Source organism: Bombus huntii, chromosome 2 (assembly GCF_024542735.1).
Source record: "Bombus huntii isolate Logan2020A chromosome 2, iyBomHunt1.1, whole genome shotgun sequence".
In the NCBI taxonomy this organism is placed as follows: Eukaryota; Metazoa; Arthropoda; class Insecta; order Hymenoptera; family Apidae; genus Bombus; species Bombus huntii.
The window spans coordinates 15488523-15503505 of record NC_066239.1 but is presented as its reverse complement, the minus strand read 5'-3'; the positions used below and the strand labels follow the sequence as shown (position 1 = coordinate 15503505).

At 47.4% G+C, this 14983-nt stretch overlaps 1 protein-coding gene across 2 annotated transcripts in view; it reads right to left on the bottom strand.

Moving 5' to 3' along the window:
* Positions 1-14983, bottom strand: part of LOC126878093 (zinc finger protein basonuclin-2-like) — a 264566-nt gene that overhangs the window by 220941 nt on the left and 28642 nt on the right. The gene's annotated exons all lie outside the window — the stretch shown is intronic.

Here is a 14983-nt window from a genome sequence, read left to right as displayed (position 1 = left end):
CCGAAAAGTTTCTTTCGTTTTATGAGGAAATAATAGACGCACAACGTTTTTTGTTTTATATTATTTTCTCCAACTACGTACGATCCATTTTCTTCTGTTGAGATAAACACCGCGATATTTCACAGACTTGGTTTCACGTTTGTACGAAGGCGCACTGTTGCAAGGAACACGTTTGCGAAAGAAAGATACTTTTCGGACAACCTAATACTTACATTTAGACAGCGAAACGCAAAAGAATGTTCGAAAATTCCTACACTAAAATCCCCAACTCTTAATCCCAATCGACTCCATGCATCGTTGGACTTTCTGCAATTCTTTCAACAGCCGTATCCTTCGGCCGAACAAACGAAATCGACTGCGACGTGGAAAGGTAATATTCTCATGACGCGGCAAGTGACGCAGGTTACGCTTGCTCGGAGAAGAACAATGCCGGCATTGTAGTGAATAGTCAAAGGGCGAGGAAATCAGGAATCCCCGGTAGGTTTTCAACGGGGATCGATCCCACGGGCTGATCGCGGAAAAGGTCGCTCGCCAGCCCGCGTGCGTTCCACCTCCGTCGAATCTGTCCGCGTTAACGAATAGAAGAACCACGCCCTGCGTCTTCCACCAGCGTACACCTGCGCCTTCGCCGCATCCTCCCTTGTACCTCGTTAAAGACAAACGCCGAACTGGCCCGCGGCCAGCCCTCATCTCGCTCTTTCTCTCTTTCACCCTTTCCGCTCTTTCTCGCCACGTAGGCGGTACGATAGATATGGATTGCACCGATCCACCTCCGGCCGTGTTGTTTTTGCAAACCGATACGCTAATTTGCGTATTGTTCGCTGTTCGCGAATGATCGGAACGCGTCCCGCCGCGCCGAGTAGCGGCGTTTCTTCTTTCAAGCTGTTCGGATCGACGAGAAATGCCTGTTGGCGATCTTATCGGTCACGTATCGTAGCTCACCTGTGACTGACACTCGCTTCGAGGGATGGTTCTTATTGTCTTCGAAGCTGGGAACCGATCTGCGAATTTTCCTACACAATGAACCACGATGTAACGATGCAGTACCGGTTCTCGTTTGGTCGAACGCTTGACATTCTCGCAACATTCTAATCGCAGGTTGAATTTCGTCCGCGTATCGTCCACGGACTAAACTGGGTTATCCGATACGGCTCACCCGGTATTACTCGCGCTTTTTCTAGATCGTTTTTTCTAGATACGGCTGTCTTTCATTAGAAGCGAGCCAATTAGCCGCGCCGCGACTCGAGACCAGGACCCGGAGGAAGTCGTGCGGCGCGACGACCGTCGAAGAAATTCACGATAATTGATATTTAGGATATTATACCGCCAGGAAACGTGTAATCAGCGAATAACTGTATCCGCCAATAAGCGCAACTCTCGAGTCGCGAGCGGCGTCGTTGCGCCAGCCGTTTCCAACCTTGTTAGAGAAATGACCATACGCACGGTGTATTTAATGTACCGGCGATTAATGTACAGCGATCGAAAGAGACTTCTCTTTGCTCTGTGAACGAACCTGTGGTTAATTTTACGTAGATGCGAAGACCGTCGATGATCTTAATTTCTAGAGTCAATGCCACGCTGCAGGATGTGGTTGTTCGAGATGTCGGACAGATTTGAAGATAATAAGATTTTGGATCACATCGACGTTTTGCAATAAAACGTACAACGAGTGTCGGAACGATCTGATTACCACAGAGTGCGATTAACAGACGAATCGAATAGAACGTAACGTAGATGAGACAGATCGATGCGACTGGCAGAGAATTCGACCTGTGAAAATTTAATTCGTTAAGAGAAACGGTCAACGACCGACGGTGCTTCGTTAGAATTCCACGCAGACTATTTGGGTAATAAAAAGCTTGGATCCCCGTTTCGAGGGGTTGTAGCGAGAATGTAGCCTTTGGCTTAAAAAAACACCGGGAAAAGAAGGAGGGAAAGAAGGAAACGGTCCCCATCGATATCCTCGAGGTTCTCCGGATAGTCCTCCTTAAGTTTCCACACGACAGCCAACGCCGAGCTCGAGTGTCTTGAAAGCGCAAACGTTTCGATAGCTCGATAAAAGTTTACAAACTCCCGCCTCCTCGCTTCGTCGAGTATCATCGATATCCGATGGAAATCCTTTTAAATTCCTCGAAGAAGCGGAGGAAAAAAGATACGAACGATATCGAGGGTCGATCGAGGCCCTCTCGATGCCACGAGTCGAATACCCACTCCTCCGGTTTCTGTAATTCGCGATTCCAATAAACATCGATGTCAGTTGTTCGCCTTCTTATTTCCTTGTCTCACCTTTTCTGCCGATACGAATGAAAATTTTCCGTAGAAACATATTTATTTAAATCAGATTCGTTACTCTGTTCGAAGAAATTCTGAAGCTCAGGTAATTTTATGGCTACCCTGTCGCTGATTTCGATATTCCAACGCGATTAATCTGACAAATTTACGACAATCACCGTGCAAGAATTGCATTTTTTTTGTAAAATGCTCACCGTATCTCGACAGATCGCAATGAAAAGATCTAGCCAACATACGCGACAGATCTCGACACGTACGATTACCCGTTGATTTTCTGCGATGACCAACGACGAGACGAATCTTCGTCGGTCCTCGGACGTACGTTCGCAAAGCGGTGAAAAAAGGGACGAAGAGGGAAATATGAAACGGGACGTGGTGCTCGTGCTCGTCCCGAGGGCCGGCACGAAACAATGAACTCTGTAATTTTCTCCAGCGACCACGATCCCAGGCACCCTTTTCGCGCGCCACCACATAGCCCAGGGCTGCCAGCTTTCCTGCCGGATACGAGCGCTTGCAAGCCGATCGCCACGGGATTGAGCTATCAGCCATCCATCGATCGCGCCAGGACCCAGAATTTCGGAGCTTTCTTTGAACATCGTGATGTAAGAAATGTTTGTCCTTATACAAACAGATGAATTGGCAAAAGACAGTTCTGAAGCGTATCGATTTCTTAACGATCTTCGTCGATACAGGAGACGCTAAATCTTTGAACTCTCGAATCTGCAAATTTCCAATGATTATGTGAAATTAGCCTTAGATAAGATAATATCTCTTGGTAGAATATCGAAACGTCAGTCGAAAGTTGCGAGCAAACGCGGCAAAGCGGAAACGTCGCGTATATGTGCGTGGCGAAATTTCTAAATCCGGTCGGACCAAACCCATCGTCCCGTTACAAGTGACGTTTACAGCGCTCAGCCTGGCACCTCCACCATCGACGCGAAACCGATACGAAAATATTTTCCATCGAGAACGCGAGGCTGTCTACGATTTTTACATCGCTCCTACCTTTCGTTGTTTCCCATGCTCAATTTTCGGGAACAAATCAATCGACGGATCCCGTAACCGAGTGTGGAGGCCCTCGACGCGTATTAAACGCCGTTACACCGACGAATCTATTTCTATAAAACCGGGCGATATTTTATTCCCCTGGTAAAAAATTCGGCTCCGAGCGCCCAGCAAATAAATCAAGGGGCTGGGATACACAACCCGGCTCACCCCCTTCGAACTACGAACCGATGCCGCGAGTTTCGCCAGCGCAGATACGATTAAGGTTTCACGATGAAAAAATCTCGCGCGAAAACCCATGTGAAAATCTATGGCCATCGTTCCGATACTTTTCATCGCAGCCGCGACGAATCACGAATGCGATTTTTCCGCTGCATCGATTAAAATTCTGCTGGATATTTGCTCGCAGCGTCAAGTTCGTTTCTTCGTGCGATAAATATCATTGAAAAATATAAACGACAGATGTACGTAGAACGACGCGTGGTTAAAGTGAACCGGCGTTTAATTCACGCGGTGTCAAATGCAAAATTACGATACGATATCGAGTGAAGAATCGATAATGAAAGCTTCGTGGAAGAATCTGTAAGTTACTGCGATCTACGAATCTGCGAGACATGCTGCAAAACAACAGAGGTAGGACGAAGAAAGGCTGAATAAAAAATGACAGAATCCTCGGTATATCGATACCGGTGGAGGCCTAAGAGGTAACTGGAGGCTGTATGCGTCGAGCTCTCGTCCACACGGACGCGAAGTCACGACCTACTAATGAATGATTATGCTACAATTTGCCCCGGGACGGCAGCTCTGGTAATTTATTAAATTACAGTGATTCATGGCCGGGCTCCGGGCATCCGGTAGTCGCGCGTCCTCGTCCGCGGGTATCCCTCCCGCTCTCCTTCGCTTTTCGATTTCGATTACCAGAGATATCGCGGTCGATTAGCCGCGCGACCATTAAACGAATCCCGGCGACGCTGCAGGGAAACTCGGTCTCCGTTCTCATCCGGGACGCGTGCACGTGAATTTTAATCGCAACTTCGACACCAGATACACAGGATTTTTTCTTCGTCGTGTTAGGATTCCATGGAACGTTCTGTCCTCTTTAGGCTGTCCCTTACTCACGATCGCCATCGTTTGCTCGTAAATCGTTGGAAACGTCTATAATTTGTAAGATTGTTTACTCTACGAGGTAGAAAGTATCTTCTAGAGAGAACAGAAAATCATTAACGAACATAATCGAAGGTAAGGTTTAATCAGTTAACGAACGACTCGCAAAAGATCATTTATCTGGAAGAGGAGCGCGTGCATGCAGGAATACGCGCGTGTTGCTAGTACGCGAGGCCCTAAATGGAAATACTAAGAGCGGTAAAAATCGATTTCAATCCCCTAACGATCGAAACGCAGCTTACCGTCCCAAAGCAAGGGAGAGAAGAAAGGAAGGTTAATCCGTGAGAAGAGCCACGTTCGACCAACTGCAGAAAGGAAGATGAAAGAAGGTGGAAAAGGACGAAAGGCGAGGCAGAGGGAAGGGCGAAAGAGTAGAAAGAGCGTACTCGCGAGAAAAGAGAGCACGAGGCTTCGATTTGGTGTGGCGCAGTGGCGGGAGAGATCGGGATGAAGTAAAAAAGAGAAAAAGAAGAAGAAACAGAGGAGAAGGAGAGATAAACGAAAGAGAAGAGCGAAGCAGACGGAGAATCGCATTATTATCGGGGGTATTTACGGGAATTCGCGACGGAATCGTTGCGTGTCCGGTGCCGATGCAGTCATAAACAAGGGGCCATTAATTTAGCCAGGAAGAATGCCCAATATCCTTCGAAAGCTTTTGCGGCGATGCACCGATAGGCAGCTAACGCGCGGATAAAATAAGTTTAGGGCCGTGAAATTGGCAGTAATTTTACAAGCCATAACGATCTACTAAATCTGTAAAATAATTAAGGGCGCAGATGTTCCCCCGTCCGGAGTGCCAGCTAACGTACCCTACTCCCGCGCCCTCGCTACTGCACACGGACGTCTGTCTCTTCCCTTATTGTTAGCCGTCCTCTGTTCTCTCCTTTTTTCCTTCGACCATTTTGCGATTCGTCCGCGGTTCGTTATCTTCCTAACTGGCCGCCTTCGTTTGTACCGATCGGCGTCCTTTGCAGTTTGTTCGGCGAACCGGCGACATGCATATTTATAAAAAGAAGGAAACGAAGGTGCAGGATGTCTCGTTTCAAAGGTCTCCAGATTGAAACAAGATTGGATTACGTTTCTACGTTAAATATTAACGATATATACTTTTCTGCTGCCTTCGAAATTAAAGCGAGATTCAAATTTTCATCGATTCTCTGTTAAACCGCTCCCTTTTCTCTTATCGCGAATCATGTTAAACCTAACCAATGGCGGGAGAGCGATTTCGTGTTTCGCGAAGGAAATCAATCCGGACGACTGGAAAAACCACCAGCCCACCCCGCTTCGTGATTCTCGCCCACGACACTAAACATCTGGTCTCTAAATTGATCGCAATCATTTGCAGGTAACAAGACGCAATCTCAGAGTGGCAGTTAGCGAGGCTTCACGTTTTTCCGCGGATTAAAGCCGAGAATCTTGCTCAGGCGCAAATTTCATATGTAATGGGACGACAACGAGTTATCCGCCGCGGAATATAATTTTATCTGCAAAAGAAGCAACGTGACCACTCTCCGCGTTCCTCCTCCCGGCCTTCCATCGGGGATAATCACGAAATCCTAACGGAAATCGCTAGGACAAGGTGAAATCGGTCGCTGTGTCGCGTCTCGCCGTCCATTATCGTAGTAGCGGAATCTCGTTACAACGCCAACGAAATTCCAAAACAACATCGTACAATAACGCGCAATATATTCGCAAAATATTTCTACAAACGTTCGAATATTTTCGCGAGCCGCTGCACCTGCGAAATTCAGGAAATCTACCTGTAAACGTTCCTCTAATTCTATCGAACTGTAACATTCCGCCTCTTCATCGTCCACCAATTTCTCACCGATCTCTGCCACGTCGAAGCCCATAAGTCCACCGGTGCCGCTTGTTTTTTTCGCAGCACGCACGGCGTATTATTAATGGTGTCACGTAGGCCGGTACGTACATACCGTCTCATCATGGACAGTAACCCAAGGCGCAGGTAGATGGCGAGATTCCGCGGCGAGAGGCCCTCTTTCCGCTGATAAGGAACGAGGATACCCGGCGAAATTACGGGGGTCGTAGCAAATTTAATAAAGCCCGAATTAAGCCGCGCATGCCGTTAGGCTAACAGCGTTTTTCCTCCGCATGCCACCGCGCTCGCTCTCGTTCGACCGCTTTCTCTTCGTTGCCGAAACTGTCGGAAAGGAACCGCGTGCTGCCACGGTCCTGTTCAATTACGCAACGAGCCGCCCCCCTTGTCTTATGACCTCGATCAGGCCAAGACGAGAAAAAGGTTATTAGCTAAATGCGGCGGGCTTTTCGTCCGAGGCTTATCGGTGCATAAACATAGCTGCACGTGACCACCATGCCAAAGCGGTCTGTCACGCGATACTGCTGAATTTCTGGTGGCCCTCGCGCGATCAAACGTGTTGCAAACGTAGCGTCGATTCGGTGCCTTTCTTCGACTGCGACGATACATCGCGAAAGTTCAAGCTCTAGGACAGTTTTCGATCCGTGGAACGCGATAGAAGTGACGCGCCAAGAGACAGTTGAGTCTGAGAAGCGATTTAAAAGCAACTACGGTGTAGAAAATGGATTAAATCGTCTACGGGAAATGGACGCTCGTTTCAGTAATCGCTTCCCGAAATTAAGCTAACGTTAAGCGTCCGTTCCTCTTTGTTCACTAGCGCGCGTCCCTTCTCGTTCGATCCTTTTCAAACAGTTATATGAAAAGAGTTCAACACTGCTTGGTTGCTGTGGTACGGAAGACTGGAAACGATGGAGACGTTTTATACGTATGCTCCGAGTCGCTAATTACTCAATTACTCACTCAAGTGTCACGTTCCGCGCTGTCCTCGCAATTTGGAGAGTCCGTTTCCCTTTAAAAGCACCGCTTCGGACGTACGCTCGGTTCTGGGCGGTCGAGAATCCGGATTTTTCCAAGCTACGTACTCTCAAAGGAACGTACAATTAGCTTAGAACGACCACACGCGAGCCTCGTAAAAGCGACGTCGGTCTTCGCTGCGTTCTCGTGGCAATCAGCGCGTTTCTTCGCGCTGCGCTGCGCGACGCGATTAAATACACAAGGTACGAGCCACGCACGGAGACAAACGGCAAAAACCGCGCAAGACTAACGATTCGCGACTACCGCGCTTTAATATCCGCGCTCGTAAATTCGGCTCGTCCTTGATCGCGCCAACTGTACTGTAAGCTGTATCAGGAAAAATTCAAAAATAATGTTTAAAACACCGTTGGTTAACTGGCCAGCTACCGAGAGATCGATACGAAGGCGTGGTCGATCTCGTAGATAGGACATCGTCGTAATCGAGCAGCAAATACCGGCCAGCTAATAATCAATGGCAAATGGCTAGTCACGATCGTCGGCGTGTGTCTCATTAGGAGGAAGCTATCGAACGCGAGGCAAAAAGGAATAGCAAACAGAATGGTCGGTGAAAAACAGCTGGAAGACGGAAATGAGCGTAGGAATACGAAATCCCGTGTCGAAACGTTCTTTCGTACCCTTTATCTCCGGTTCTCGGAAATAATTAACGAACCACGATGAAGTGTCTTCCAGCAATGAAAACATCGTTCATAAAGTCCATGAAGGGACTTGTTCACGAAGCGGCGCGGCGACATCCAACGCTCGACGAAATGACTTATTAGCGTGGCGGCGCGGCGCGGTGGGAGAAAAAGGACAACAAGATCGAGAGATTATTAGTCGCCGGTTGTTCGTCGTTCGAACGATGACGGCGTTGATCGCCAGAGTCTAGGCTGATTGTGCCGGCTGATGAACGCTGAAGAAGGACGTTGAACCGGCCGCGGCCGCATTGACTGATGTGCGTACTCGCCGCGACGACGTCGATTCAAACTTTCAGGAACTGGTCGGGGATAAAAGGAGCGAGGATGAATGAAAGGCGTTCGTCGTGGGCTTCGGACGGAGGATGCTGGACTTGTTCGAGGGATTTTTCTTCGGAAATAAAAGCTGTTCGTGACGCGAACGTCACGGTTTCTCGAGAAACACAGTAGTCGAAAGTAGACAGACCGAACATTGTGGACGAAACGACGCGAAATTACAAAGAATCTTCGATAGCTCGAGTCGGATGACAACGACGATGTTTCGGTCAGAGTTACGATACGTTGTTAGAACTTGGCGCGATAGAACGCCGCGTATGTTTGCCAGCGCGTATTTGAAAAATCGAACGATCGGCTGAATATCAGAAAACTCAATACTTAATCAATCTCTACTAAGATTCTTGATTAATCTCAAGTATCACGGTATACGTAATGCCGAGTTCGTTAAGAGCTCGAATCGCGGAGACCGTGACGGATTCAGCTATCAACGTCAACTAAAATCGACTCTAATTGGAAGTTAATTCAATCAAGGACGCTGGAAGCTGGGCGCGCGTAACTCAGAGACAGAAATTTCGACGACTGCCACCGACGTATGGTAGTCAGTGAAATCGGTACTAGCCGGAACTCGTTCGGTCGATTTACGGTACCGCGTCGAAGATTGCTTATTAGGAGGCCTCGTAACTATGAAATAGAAAGAGCAGTGACAATTTGATAGATTGTGCTTTTTGTCGAGCGACTCGTCGTTAGGGCTGGCACCGGTAAAATTATTGGCTTTTTTGCCGGCGACCGGTCGAATAACTAATAAGGTAGACACTGTCGTTGCTCGAGAGGTTCTTGGTCGTGGTGCGACCATGAAAAAGCAGATTACGTGACCGGACACATTTTGCCGGGGGAAAAAGCTGAATTTATTATAGTCGATGAGTGGAAAAGTTGACTGTTGATCGACGAAATAAAATCATGAAATCTCAAAGAAGAACTAAATGTGATTGCACTGTACTTTGTACGTGATAAAGTGGAAAGTCAAATGGACGTGAGATGCATTTTTTGCCATCTTTCGAAAATCAAATCTCTCGGTTCTTACGTTATCGTTGAAGTTTCATAGATGGAAAAAGTAGTATATACACCAAAGAAAAGAGAGAGAGAGAGAGAGAGAGAGAGAGAGAGAGAAAGAGGTATCGTATGGAAGTATCGATGGTCGCGCGTGCGTAATGTCGGTGCAGGCGAATCAACGAGCGCGCTAAATTTAGCAGCGGTTCCGCGGCCGTAGGAGCGGGATTAACAGGGCAGACGGGCGAGTCGGTGAATTAAGGCTGATCCGTATCGCGAGGACAGGGCAAGTTTGATACGAAGGGCAGCGCGGGCCGCGGGTGCAAACGATCTAATTAAACGTCGGCGCAATTAGCTTCCGCCCCGCTCGCTCCACGGCCCCTACCGATACGACAGTCCGACGAAACTTTTCGAAACGCTAATTACTTCGTTTCTACTTACTTTGCCCGTTTTCGAACGCGAAGGAACATCCCCCAAAACGAGTGCAGTCCCCCTCGTGTGTTGCATCGTTCCGATCTCCGTTGTCGATCGGTTAGAACCGTGCACGAACAACGTTCTCCGCCTTTGAATTTAACGAGACTTTGACTGGTCGAAAGTCGTAGGGTGTGGTCGAGAAGGAAACTCTTCTCAACGAAATAAATATGTTACGCAAATTTCCTCGAGAAATGTTTCATTCAAAAATAAATTTCGTTAACTAATTTTCGTGCAAAAGAAAATATTATTCTATGTTGTCTGTCTACGGTGAATAAAAATTACCTCGACAAATATTACAGCGAAATCTCGGCAGAATTTCAAGCCTCGATATGCAAACACTTACTCGGAGCCAGCACGCTGTTCGAGGACTTGGAATCGCTTCAAAGATCAGAGAAGATGTAAATGTAAGCTCGATGTAACGGCGTTCCAATCGAATAAATTCTTGGCCCCGGGGCCGATTCGATTTTTCGCGGTGAATCGAAACGGAATATAAAACGCGACGCGACGCAAAGATAGCTCGTAATCCGCGCGTAAAAAAATACGGAAGCGGCGATCGGCGCCGACCGGCGAAATATTTTCGTAATAACCGTAATTAGAGATCGCGTCGCTGGCCACGAAGCTCGGTGAAAAGTGGCCGGCAGGCAGATAAAAAAAAAATGGCCAGCAAAAAGTCATCGTCATTAGCGGTTGGTCACCGGTCGCCTTGATGCCTCGTCACCGCGTCGGCCCCTCTTTGAATCTCTCCTCGCGACCGGTAAACGGTTACAGTTAATGATTAGTTAATGATTTTTTTTTCTCCCCCTTCCACGGTCCCTTATTACGGACCATGTTTCTTGGTCGCCGGTAGCGGGATTCCATTCGGTTCATGCCACTGTACGTCGTCGAGTTGCTCTCCATGAAATCGTAATTGACATCGTGTAACGTGAATTTAAGCGGTAATTAGGCGACTGCCGGACTGAGAGGAGGCGAACGGGTAGCGAGACGCGTAGAGATCGGATCTTTTCGATCGAAGAGCATGTTTTTCGTATGTGTAAAAATATTATTGGTGTATTATCGGAAAAAGTACAGCGATAAAAGCGGTAACAGGCGTAAGATTAGAGAGATTCACAAGGTAATTTCATGTTATGGAAAAAGGGGTTCTAAAACTGGAGAAAAAAGCGCAACACCGCTTTACAAGTTTAGCCAGCCATGGTTCGCGATCACCTATGCGCTTTCACCTGCTCTTATTATTATTAGATTACAAACTGAAAGCGGCTCCATCTTCCTTATCTGTCTCCTCCTCTGCCAGGCGGAAACGGCCGGCCGTTTCTTCGCGGTGGATCGCAAAATTCGCTCGACAGCTAATATATTATTCATTACCATACGTGTTAGCTTACGTAAGCGGTAGCGTTATTGATGCAGTTCGCGGCAGAGATTAGCTTCCTTTATCATGCACTTTCTACGCGTCAACTGCAATTAGCTACCGCTGAAACGAGCCGGTCGTTGGGCAATATCGAATTTATATACCGCGCGATGCCACTTTTCGCAACTCCACCGATCGCGTGGGCGTTGCTCGCCAGAACGAGTGTGAAGCACCCGCTGTTCACCGATTACTAATTACACGATTCGTTACGTACTCCCGGCACCAATAAAATTCTCCTTCCTCTTATTCCCCTCAACAGTGTGCAGATCGTCGAGCATCGAGTTTGGAAGTGTTTGAATAGCTAGCAGTAAAATAAGGAATAAGTGACCTAACGTAAAACTAGCCTACGACCAAACGATACCTGTTGAAGATTAAGTACGAGAGATCGGACGGAGAAAAAGGAACGAAGAAGCCAACAGCGTGAAACGTAGAGATGAAATTTAAGGGGGCGCGACCGGCGTGGCAGGACGGCAAATTGAAGGCGAGTTAAAACGAAGACGAGTCGATAGGCTCGACGGAGGTTTCGAGGAACGGATGATTTGTCCATAAACCCGTTAATGCACGCGTTTCACGCGAGCGAAATCGAAACGGGCCGAAGAAACGCGTTCGACGTAAATCGTCTTACTTACTTGCTCGCTAATAAACGACTGCGCCACGGATAAACACCAGATGCATAGACGCGAGTAAATGGATTATCTGGAAAAATAAAAGCGGCAAACCATGGGTACCTAGTCGGTGGTTCGCTCATAAACGCACGAACGCCAACGAATAATGACCCCGCCGATAAGTGCACCCTACATCGCGCATCCTCACTTCCGATGCAACAATGTATCTATGCGAGGAATCTTTACCTTTGTATTTAATTGTTGCAACTGAGGATAAACGAACGCGAGACCTTAAGAGACGAACAATCTATTTTTCATTCGAGTAGCGAATTATTTTCAACGCGCTTCTAATTTATTACGCGTTGAGAGAGTATCGGCAAATCTTGAAAAATCATTCTCCGCTAGTGTGCTTTCCTATCTCAACCGAGAACAAAGTCGAAGCCCAACCCAGTTTCAAGAACCATCCTGTACGGTCCAGCGACGAGCAAAAATATCCAAACAAACGCAATACAAATACGCCGATTAGACACGGGTATGTACCTCGAAGACAAGTTCAGCTGATACGTCAAAATTACCCGAGAGCCGAACGTTGCGGAATAAACAGCGAATTCCCATAAATCAATGGCAAATTAGAGTTGAGATAGAAACGATCGCGGTTATAAAAGGTGACCGTGCAAGTACGCGGCGAACTGAACGAAAGATCATGCGTGTCGGCCTTTATACGTAGGTACTCGGATAGATACGTAGAAAGGTTAAAGATCGATCACACACGAAGCGTTTCGACTTAAAAGCGATCGAGCCGAAGTTTTTCCAAAATAAATTGGCCGCGCTATCGATTACATTCGCACGCGATTCCTAAACATCCAATATTTACTTACAATGGCCACCGTACCGATGCACCGGTGAAACCCACCATTTTGACTTTCAATTACGGTCGCGAGAACGAATATAAATAAAACACAGGCAACCGTGGTCCATCAAAAAACAATTAATCTGGAAGGCAATTATTTGCTGGATCAGACTCGAGGTTTAACATTAATCAAACTCGAGGAGCGGATACGAGATGCACGCGCTTCCCTTTTGCTAGAAGAGAGAGCACGCGCTTTTTTTCTATCAGATTAATGGGAGTCAGCGATTTAAATTAAGCCAGAAAAGCTAATACCATTAGTGAAAATTGAACTGTGATAGCCGATGTCCATGTAATGGCAATATCATTGCTAATCGTAGATTTAGCCGCCGCTAACTGTTTATAGCTAGAGATTCTTTTCATTTACTTACTTTTAATAGGAAAGTTAATTTTATATGTCCATCGCAGAAAGGTGTTCCACTTTCTCCTACCTAATCGTTTTTTATTCATTTAAATTATTCTCTAAAGGGTGTGCAACATCTATCACGAGTCTCCAACGACATTTTCAAACGATCGACCCCACTGAGTCGTATCAACGCAACGTTACCAATAATTTCAGTCTCGATCAACCGAGTGTCGATCACGCGTTCACCAGCAGCGAACTCCGCTCTAAACGACTTTTTCCAGAAAAGCATCGCTGCCATTCTTCCAGCGTAGAAAGACAGGCGGGCGCGATCTCGTTCGAGTTCTCCGGCTTTCGTTCTTCACGTGGGTAGCCGGATATAAATTATTCTTCGGCTCGGCGTTGCGGTGCATTTAATTGTGACAACGAGATTGATCGCTGCCGCGACTGCTCGCTCCGTACGCGCCATTAATATCGCGGGACACGATTTACGCGGCGGGATAATAATAATCGAGAAACAAAAGTGCGCGGCGCATTGAATACACCCCGGTGCCACGGTGTGGCGTTATTAAGTATTATATTTAAATCATTTGTTGCAGGCGCATCGCCGCTAACGAGGGGCCACGACAGCGCCCTAACGAGCCACGCACGCCCACGCGGTTTCATCGTTTCAGGGGAAGCGTTGCGTCGCGTCGTTTCGATCTTGACAAATGACTCGAACGCCCCCTTAGACCGACGATCGGGGCCTTCGCTTCCGCGAACTCGTCTCTCCACCGTGTCCACCGTTTTGTCACAAAATTGTAAATTGAATATCGATCGACAGCAGCTCTCTGTGTCATGTCGGCGCCCATTAAATCGAACCCCCTGGTTCCGAGACTCGGAAATGAGTTCCGTGGTCGAGCGACGAGGGCGACGCGCCAATCGAACCATATAGGTAGCAACTCGAAGCTTCTTTCCACGTTTCAAAGTTACGCGGCGAGACGTACGTACACTTTTGAAACTGGCAATTCGACGATGAGAAGAACTTTCGTGCAATTGTCAACTTCGTAGCAAGAAACATAACCGCGCAATTAGACCTAAGATCGTGCTTCTCTACACGAATGCCAAAGTCATTTCTATGGCAACTATGGTCGCGCCGTAAATAGAGAAATTCCGTCGGCGAAGCGTTTCTCAGGAAGCCATATCTTGCTTTCTTGAAACGCAAGCGTCACGCTGCTCGCGGTACGCGGTGGCATGAAAACGACGATAGCCTCGGCATGCGCATTTTGCAAAAATAGCCGGCAATCAATCAGCCGATAATTTCAACGCAGGTGACAGCGTTGCCCGATGGGAATTTTAATAACGACATCGTAACGAGACTCGCTCGCTTCTTCTTCTTCTTGGCCGTCATGGGCAGCCTATTATCGATCACAGGATCGCGCTCAATGCAACGTTTCAATCTATCCGCTCGCGGTTCCTCTTCGACAACTTAATTTCCCGTTCGACTGTGCGCAACCTGCGCGACATCCGTGCTCATCGCGTCTGCACACATATTTTATTCTTAAAGCTTCCTGCGCGGGGAGAATATTCAAAGAGGTGGCGAAGACCGTGTTGCATGTTACTTACGGCTGATTAAGTATAAAACGAGGGATTCGTATCGTGCTTGCATCCGAATTTCTTCCATGTCACCTGCTTGCGCGTACAAAGATGTCCTCGTGAAATTAGTAATTCCGAATTACGCGTCGCCTGAGAAAATTGCATGTCGATGCTCGTGGCGATTACTGGCCCGTTTACGCCAGCGATTTTCATGATACCGCGACTGATGTAGCTTGGTTATTCTATCGTGGTGTGTTTTACGTGTAAAAGATGCATCGAGGTCGGGGCACGTTTTAAATGTATAGTGGTACGGTAGAACGATTGTAAGTTGATTTCTTCTCGATTAAAAT